We start from the raw sequence: 10,229 nt of genomic DNA, 5'->3' as shown, positions 1-10,229 counted from the left end.
GATATAATAATGACAATGAGGATTTATTGATCATATTTATATATTGGAGCAAATACTAAGAACATTGTTCTAAGTGTTTTATATATACCAACATTTAATATCACAGTAATACTAAGAGATATGTATGAGAACATTAGCCCATTTTACAGATGAGAGAGCTGAGGCATAGAGAGTTTAAGTTGCTTATCTAGAGCCACACAGTGACAGCAGCAGGAATCAGATCAGGCAGATGGCTTAAGTCTGGACTTGAAATCTGGTTCAACAATCGCCACTCTTTAAAACACAGTTTTTCAAACTATTATGTGCATACAAATTACATTTTGAGAAGCAGGTTCTATTTCTGTAGGTCTGGCCTGGAGCTTCAGATTCTTCATTTTTAATGAGTTCACAGATTTTGTCAATAGTGCTGTTCAGTGAAACCACTTTGAGTACCAAAGTCTTAAGGCATTCAGCTTAACATGAATAAGAAACTATTAAAAACTTGGAATTTATTTTGCTCTGCTTTTCTTTAAATTTCCAAATGTTCTCAATCTATAGCCCATTTACAATTTTAAAGCAGTAGTCTGTATGATTTTTCTGCAAAGGATCAGATATAAACTATTTTCAGGTTTACAGGTCATACTGTCTCTGATGCCCAACTACTCAATTCTGTCATTACTGGGTAAAATATGTAAATAAATGGGACTGGTTATATTCCAATTACATTTTCACAAAAATAGGTGGCTAGCAGGATTTGATCCACTGGCTATAGTGTGTTGATATCTGTTATAAAGCACCAAGGTAAATAAAAGAAAACTTATTTAAATATGCATTTTGAATACAGAATTATCAAGACATTAAAAAAAAAAAAAACTACTTCTTTATCACAGGTCATTTGGTCAGTTTAATGACCCATTCTTCAGCACCAGTTTAAATTCCACTTCTTTAATGAAATCTTTGTTTAACTAGTACTTAATATTAAAATAAACTTAGTTGCATGTGTGTTTTTTATGGAATCCAAAATGAATAAGAGAGTATCTTAAAATGTAGTAGATAAAAATTTAAAATAAAAAATTAAAATAAAAAATTCTGTTAACCAACTGTTATATATACATTTTAAATTAACCATGAAATCTGGACAGAATTTTGACAGGTGGAATGAGGAAATACAAAGGTGGAGCCAACAGACCAAAAGAAATTATATGTGTTAAAATTTATAGAATTCCAGTTTCCTGTGGAACATATAAGTAGTTTAGAAGTCTTTACTCTGTCTTAGTAATAAGTAAAGAGCTGAACAAACTGAAGAATCAATAACCCTTTGTGTTCTTTCAGAGAAGTTAGATCATAGTGCAATCCACTGTCCCCAAAATCAGAGAGATAAACAGCATAGGATGCAAAAGAAATGATAAGAGTTAAACTTATAGCATTGAATGAGTTATATTAGAAAAGAAGAAAAATCTAAAATCCAAATTGAAGATTCCACCTTTGGAAATAAGAAAAAGAAGAGGAAATAAAACCTGAAATAGTCAAAAGTAAATAAATAAATAAAAATAAATAAATATTAGAGTAGAAATCAACAAAATTAAAATATGAGACCAATAAAGAAAATTGACAAAACGGAAATCTAATTCTTTGAAAAGATCAACAAAACTATAAGCCTTTGCCATGGTAACAAAGAAAAAGAGAGAAGACAAAAATTGCTAACATTAGAAATGAAAGAGGAGACATCATTACATATCCCATTGATTTAAAAGGTTAATAAAAGAATTTTATTAATGAGTCTATGCCCATAAGTTTGATAAACTGGATAAATGGACCAATTCCTTGGACACAAACTGCCAGGGACACAAACTCCCAAAAATCGCATAAGGGCTACGGCTAGTTCTATATTTATCAAAGAAAGTGAATCAGTAATTAATAGCCTTCCAAAACATTAAGCACTGGGCCCAGATGAGCTTACTGGAGAATTCTATCAAACATTAAGGAAGAAATCATACCAATTCTCTGCAATTTCTCCCAAAGGGTAAGATACATCCTAAGTCTTTCTGAGGTAAGCATCACCCTGACACCAAACCCAGACAAAGACATAAAAAGAAAAGAAAACTATAGACCAATATCTTTCATGAATGAAATACAAATATCCTCAACAAAATACTAACAAATTGAATCCAACAATGTACAAAAAGAAATTACATACCTTAACCAAGTAGGATGTATCCCAGATCTATAAGCCTGGATCAGTGTTTAAAAATCAAGTCATGTAATATATCACATATATGATCTAAAGAAGAAAAAAACACAAGATTATATCAATAGATGCAGAAAAAAAAAATTTGACAAAGTCCAACACAAATTTATGATAAGAATTCTCAACAAAATAGGAATATAAGGGAATTTACTCAGTTCAGTAAAGAAAAGCCATAAAAACCTGCAAATAACATCATGCTTAATGGTGAGAAACTTAAAGCTCTCCTGCTAAGAATACGATCAAAACAAGAATGTACCCTCTCACCAACACTTTTCTTTTTTTTTTCTTTTTTAAGATTTTATTTATTTATTTGACAGAGAGAAAGAGTGTAGCAAAGGGAGAGGGAGCTGATCTCAGGATCGATGCGGGACTTGATCTCAGGACCATGGGATCATGACCTGAGCCAAAGGCAGATGCTTAGCTGACTGAGCCACCCAGGGATCCTCACTGCCACTTATCAACATCATATTAGAAGTCCTGGATAATGCATTAGGACAAGAAAAGGAAATATATGGTATCCAGATTAGGAAGGAAGAAATCAACCTGTCTGTTTGCAGATAGTATGATCTTCTACATAGAAAATCTGAAAGAATTGACATAAAAGCGTCTGAAACTAAACAATTATAGCAAGGTTGTAGAATTCAAGATTAATATACAAAAGCCAATGTTTTCCTATATACTATCAATGACCAAGTGAAATTTAATATTAAAATTGCAATGCCATTTACATTTGTAGCCTCCTCCCCATTAAATAACTTAGGTAACAGAGTAATGGAATATGTATAAGATATATATGAGGAAAACTACAAACTTCTGAAGAAGGATATCAAGGAACTAAATAAACAGAGAGATACTGCATTGTATATTCATGGACAGGAAAATGCAATTTTGTCAATATATCAGTTCTTTCTAACTTGATTATAGATTCAACCAAGTCCCAATCAAAATCCCAACAAGTTATTTTGTGCATATTGATAAAATGATTCTAAAGTTTACATGTAAAGGCAAAAGATCTAGAAAAGCCAGTTCATTTTTGAAGGAGTCAGAAGAATGACACTACCTTAGACTTCAAGACGTACCATAAAGCTACAGTAATCCATACAGTACCATATTTACTCAAGAGCAAAGAAATAGATCAGTGGAAAAGAGAAGAGAACCCAGAAACAAACCCTGATGCAGCTGAGCTCTGGCAAAGCAAAGGCAATGATATGGAGCAAAGATAGTTTCTGCAATATAAACGCTGGAAGAACTGGACACACACACACCCTGCTCCCCTAAAACTAGACACAGATGTGACACCTTTCACAAAAGTTAACTCCGAATGGGTCAGTGACCCAAATGCAAAATGCAAAACAATGAAACTCCCGGAGGATAACAGGAGAAAACCTAGATAACCCTGAGCATGGCAATGTCTTGTTAGATAAACTACAAAAGGCAAAGTTTATCAAAGAAATAAATTAATTTCATAAATAAATTAATTAATATCAAAAGAAAAAGAAGAAAAGACACAGACCAGAAGAAAATACTTACAAAGACCCACTTGATTAAGGACCGTTACCCAAAATATTCAAAGAACTCTTAAAACTCATCATTAAGAAAACAAATAGCCTGATTAACAAGTGGAAGATATACAGATGACAAGTAAGCATATGAAGAGATAACCTACACATATGTTATTAGGGAATTACAAGTTAAAACTACAGTGAGATATGACTACACACCTATTAGAATAGTCCAAATCCCAAACACTGGCAATATCGAATGCTCCTGAGGCTGTGGAGCAATAGAAACTCTCATTCATTTTGCTCTTGGGATTACAAAATGGTACAGCCACTTTGGAAGACAGTCTGGTAGTTTCTTACAAAAATAAACATACTCTTCCCACACGATCCAGCAATCAGTCTCTGGAGTATTGACTCAAAGGAGTTGGAGAGTCATGTGTACATAAAAACTCACACATGGATGTTTATAGCAGCTTTATTTGTAATTGCCCAATCTTGGAAACCATCATGATGTCCTTCAGCAGGTGAATGAGTAAATAAACTATGGTGTATGCACGCAAAAGTGCTAAAAAGAATGCTAGTGCTAAAAGAAATGAGCTAAAGAAATGAGCTAGCAAGCCATGAAAGAAATCAAGAAAGCTTAAATGAGTATTACTAAATAAAAAAAGCCAATCCGAAAGGTGACATACTGTATGATTTCAAATCAGTATCATTATGGAAAAGGCAAAAGTCTAGAGACAGTAAAAAGATCAGTGGTTACCAGGCGTTGGGTGGGAGGGAGAGGTGAATTAACAGAGCACAGAGGATTTTTAGTGCAGTGAAACCATGCTGTACAATAATCCTACAGTGATGGATGGACACATGTCATTATGCATGATGCAAACTCATAACGTCCAACACCAAGAGCCCTTATATAAACTAAGGACTTTGAGGGATAATGACATGTCAATGTAGGTTAACCAAGTATAACAAAGGTATAATTTACAATTTTTCCAAATGTTAACATTAGGGGAAACTGGGTAAAGTATATAGAGAAATCTCTTCATGTGGATCTACAACTATTTGAATAAAATATTTAATTTAAAAAGTTAGATCAGCTACTGAATAAATAGACATCTTGCTGTGGGGTTTTACCCTAACAATACAATGGAAACAATATCATAAGAAACACTGAAATTGTCTGTGTGTCTCGACTGCTCACTGCTTAATGGTGGTAAGGAGAAGAAAACCAGAAATGATTAGATTTGAAAACCAGATAATGGAGAGAATCATAGTAATTCAAACAGAAATAAGAAACCCAGGAATAGAAAAGGTGCTTGATATTTTATATTGAAGTTTCTAGCAGGTCATCTAATTGAAGGTGATTTTAAGAATGATGGAACAACTATTTAAAGCTCAGGAAAGAGGTTAGGATGACAGATGTAGATTTCAAAGTCATAGGGGCATGGAAAAAATTGAAAGCATAGCTTTAATTGAGATCTTTAGAGGAAAGAATAAAAAGGGAAGAGACAATTGCCTTGTGATCAAAACTTAAAGTAATGTCCATATTTAGAGCTTAGGAAAGGTATCTGGTGAAGAAAACAAACAAACAAAAAAGCAGTTAGGAAGATTAGAGCACTTGACTAGAAAGAGAGTAAGTGGTCAAATAATAGCAAATGCTAACCCAAATTTTGTATTATTCAATCTGAGGAAGTTCTGAAATTTTGACAATATTGACATCCTGAAACAAATCAACCTCAATTTAAATTTTAGATAATGTTGAGGAAAGGAAAACAGTTGGTGAATCTGGGCCCAAGAAGTTTGGGGGACAAGATAACAAGCTGGCCTACCATCCTGACTTTTTGTGCCTAGAATTTTGAAAAAAGTAATAGAAAGATGATAAATGCCAAAGGTGTGTTCACTAATGCAAACATTATGAAAATCACTTCAGGAGACAAAGGTGACTGAATGTTCGCCCTTTATGCATAGGAAACAGGATCAGGAAACAAGGGGGTTGAGTAAAAACTTTCTTGGTGGATGTTTCTTTGACTCCACCAAAACGAGAAATTTCTGTTTAATGAAGAATGCTACAAAGTTTAAGGATTGGTGTTAGACTGGATAAATTGGTTAAATATCTAAAGCCAACACGTGAACATACTGAACTAAACATACTGGACGTGGAACTTTAAATGGGCAAGAGAAAGGTAGAGGTCCAATAGAAGACAAAAATTTGAACCCACTGAGCCACCCAGGTGCCCTTTTTTTTTTTTTTTAAGATTTTATTTATTTATTTGACAGAGAGAGAGAGAGATCACAAGTAGGCAGAGAGACAGGCAGAGAGAGAGGGGAAGCAGGCTCCTTGCTGAGCAGGGAACCCGATGCGGGACTCGATCCCAGGACCCTGAGATCATGACCTGAGCCAAAGGCAGAGGCTTAACGAAAAAGACAAAAATTTTAAATAGAGAAGAAAAATCCGACAGACTAATGTATATGTAGGTTCCCAACATCACTAACAGCAAGAAAAAAAAAAGTAAATTGAAATGAGGAATTATCTGTTAACTTACTACTGGTTAGCAGTTAGATAACTGGGTATTAGAAAATGTGACAACACGATAAACAAGGACCCTCCAGCAAGACTGAAATATCTCTAGAGGTAGCTACTCCAGAAAGCAGTAAGTTTGCTCTCATATCTCCTATGATTCAGCAATTCCGCACTGGCATTATGCTTGCCAGAGAATGTAGCTCAGGTTCACACAGTGACCTCTAGGCAGATGGTCACTGCAGTGTATATATTGTAGCAAGGCAACGTGAACAACATGGGGTCTCTCCTCTTTATATAAAATATAATGTACAGGGGCGCCTGGGTGCCTCAGTCATTAAGCGTCTGCCTATGGCTCAGGTCTTGATCCCGGGGTCCTCCACTGGGCTCCCTGCTCGGCCAGAAGCCTGCTTCTCCTTCTCCCACTCCCCGTTTGTGTTCCCTCTTTCTCTGTGCTTCTCTCTGTCAAATAAATAAATAAAATCTTTAAAATATATATATAATGTACACATAAGAAGGAATACTATGCAGAAGTGTAACTGATTTGATTTATATACCTATTCAAGTTGTGTTAGATAGATCAATATGTAGATGGATGCCAAAAAGGTAACATTGGGTTTAAAAAACAAAAAAAGAGCAAGCAAGGTAGTAAGATTACTAATTCTAAACTATGTGAATCTTAAACATATAAATAGATATAAAAGAGTGCATTTTCCAAGGTTTTATTATATGTACTTTAAAAATGGAAATAATAAAGGAAAAGATTTGTTGAGATTGATGAGCATTTTATGCCTGAATTTAAATTCTGGGCACATGAAATTCTTAAAAGCAAAACAGAACAAATAAGCAAGTGGTTTTGTAGGAAGTGGTAGCAGGCTTAGTGGCAGCAGAGTTAAATCAGCATAGTTACTCAGGAGAGATCTGAGGTTGCTGTTAATTCAGAGGGAAGGAACAAGGAGAAAGAGAGAGTTGGTGACGTGCAAAGAAGAAAAGATGTTTATTTTGGAGCTTTATTCTGGAGAAAGGAGGAGAAAGTGTGGTTTAGGGTGCAGGTGAAATGAATATGCTTGGCAAGGAGAAAGGTCCTATATGCCCCTGCAGGAGCCAAGGAAGAAAGAAGTGGAGACACTGATATTTTAAGGCAGAGGGAAGTTAAGTGGGAGCAGCTCCTTTTTACTTCTTAAGAATTTCCCTGAGTTTCTCTTTCAGTTTAGCACAGAAATGCATAGTCTTGTCTCATCTTTTAGGTCGTCACATGTGTATTACTCTTGGATCTTTAAGTATATTGACAACTTATACTTTCTTGGAAGCTACGGAAAATTAAATTTTAAGCCAAGCGGGAAATTTACAAAGCATTTCACGATACTAATTAACATGTATTATACGTGTATAATATATACTAAGCACTGTTTTAAAGGTTTTTACATGTATTCCTCTGGACGAATCTCCCCCATCCCTTCTTTTTCTCCTTCTTCTTTTTATTTTTTATTTTTTTAAAGATTTTTAGTTATTTATTTGACAGACAGAGACCACAAGTAGGCAGAGAGGCAGGCAGAGAGAGAGGAAGGGAAGCAGGCTCCCCGCCAAGCAGAGAGCCTGACATGGGGCTCAATCCCAGGACCCTGAGATCATGACCTGAGCCAAAGGCAAAGGCTTTAACCCACTGAGCCACCCAGGCGCCCCATCTCCTTCTTCTTTTTAACAGATACTAAATGAATATCCAAAGAGTCTAAATGGCAGGAAATCACACAGTAGCTAATGATAGTGTTAGAGATAATATTCCAGATGTCTTAAGTTCCAGGTCTCCCCTGCTCTGAAAGTTAAAGCCTACCCTAGATCAGCACCTTCTTCTTCTTCCTTTTTTTTTTTTCTTTTTGAAATTTTATGGTTTTATTAACCCCGATACAATGATCACATAACCTACTGCCTATTCACTTTCTTCACTGTGCAGCCTGGCATTGGGATTGGTGACCTTGATGGCCAACAGGGCTGCTCTTTCCCCCAGTGGCTTTGCAGTTCCTGCAGCAGACATTGTGAGCCATCTGGGCACAGGAAGTGACCTCTGCAATGTCGTGGAGCTTGTGGACTAGGAACTTCCAGAAGCCACTGGGCAGCAGGTGCTTTGTTTCCTTGTTGCCCCCAGATGCAATGCTGGGCATCAAGATCCGGCCTTGACTCTCCCGGGCACCCTACTGTCAATGCCTCTGGGTTTCTGCTAGTTGTGCTTCAGTTTGACATACGGGTTTGATTGGTGCCGGATGAACTTCTTGGTCCTCTTTTTAATGATTTGGGCTTCACCAGAGGTCTGAAGGCCACCAGGAGCCTGAGTAGGAAATGGCTGTGCTGAGGAAGAGAAGGCTGGATCAGCGCCGTCTCATGTCGGGCGATAAGTAAGCCAAGTTCTGGTGGCATGTGGCCTCATTTTTAAGGTCTTCAGCCTCCAGGCCTTGTCACAGTTTCTACCTCAGGCTCCTCTTTTTCCTTTTCTAAAGCTTCAGTCATAGTGAGAAGAATGCAGCCAATACTTCCCTTGCTGAGTTTTTATGAGCTTCTGTGCTCAGGACAGCATGCCAGAAGCTATTTTGGGATATATGGCTTAAAATAATGAGAAAACCAAAATGAGCATTCGGGTGAACTGAACACGAGTGAAAGCAAGCGTCAGGGAGCACACAGGCACAGCAAGGACTCGGCCCCCTCAGGGCCCACTTCCTGGGAGCCGCCATGCTCTCCTCTCCAGAGAAAACACTTACTTTACTGGCTCTTTTTAGGCTTGAGATGTCTTGCAACAGCTCTCAAGAAAAGCCTCAATGTCAGCAGTTCCATAGAGAAGGGAACTCCCACTCCTGGCCACTGATTTGCGCTGGATGAGTACGAAGCAATTAATTTTGAAGCTCTGCTTCTACATTGTTGCTATGGGGATCCTCGGGAAGAAAACTAAATATTGTAGAATATAATCTGATGGTAATGAGCTGAGAGAAACGGACCATCATCATCTCAATTATTTCCATTGACCCATTGTCAGGGGGAATATGTAAAAATTCATGGAAATGTTATGCACATTGATTTTCCTTTGTTGGAATTTGGATATTTCTAAAAAGTATATTTCATTCATTGGAGGCATGTTAAAAAAAAAAAAAAGACAAAGTGTTGGGTGAACATGCCAATAGTGACAAGGAATGTCTAAAGTTCCATATTCACTAACTCCACACCCCAGAAAAAAAATGACAGGAAAGAGTGTGTCCATATCCTTCACAGACTGAGAACACATATGAACACACAAACACACAATTATATGTATATAACATTTAACTAAAAAAATCTTTAAAATCCTTAGAAATTCTAAACAAAAAATCTATAGGTCTAAGAAGGCTTAATCCTCCAAAATGAAGAGAAGGATTAAGAGAAGTAAGTCACTCTGTGACAAAGAGAAACTCTTAAATTCACATGTCAGTTTTAACAAAGTTCCGTGGCTTATTGCATTAACTTCTGTCTTTGGTTATATCATGTCAAGTCAGGGCATGCCATTTGACCTATCACTTGAAAAGAAATACTTATGAATTTTTTTTGGACATCAAAGTGGGCAGAAGTGGAATTTAGAATGATGATATTTCTATCCTTGTTGAGCTCAGCTGAGCAAAACGTGGATCTTGAGCAATGGAAAACAAGAGATGTACAGTACATAAGTAAATTCAATCGAGAACCTTCTGCAAGGTGTTTACAATGCATAGGTACTAGACTCGTTATTATCAAGGTAAAATTTCTAAACACTTGAATGCAGTATGGTCATGTGGACTTCAGAAACATTATGCAGCTACCTATGGAATTAGGGTGACAGCACAATATGAAATATAGAAGTTTACTCAATTGTAAGAAAACTAACATTTCTTACAAAATACATAAAAACCTTACATTTCTTACAAAATGAAAAAAAACTTATTTCTTTCAGAAATAAGAAACCTTTATTACTTTGGTTATTGTTTGT

At 36.2% G+C, this 10,229-nt stretch overlaps 1 pseudogene across 1 annotated transcript; it reads right to left on the bottom strand.

Annotated features, from left to right (window-relative positions):
• Positions 1-8,174: 8,174 nt before the first annotated feature.
• On the bottom strand, positions 8,175-8,659 carry LOC308338299 (large ribosomal subunit protein eL32-like; annotated as a pseudogene). The gene has a single exon. The product of its transcript is annotated as a large ribosomal subunit protein eL32-like (transcript).
• Between the last annotated feature and the right edge of the window lie 1,570 nt (positions 8,660-10,229).

Source organism: Martes martes (genome assembly GCF_963455335.1).
Source record: "Martes martes genome assembly, chromosome: 2".
NCBI classification, from domain to species: Eukaryota; Metazoa; Chordata; class Mammalia; order Carnivora; family Mustelidae; genus Martes; species Martes martes.
This window is presented reverse-complemented; position numbering and strand designations above follow the sequence as displayed.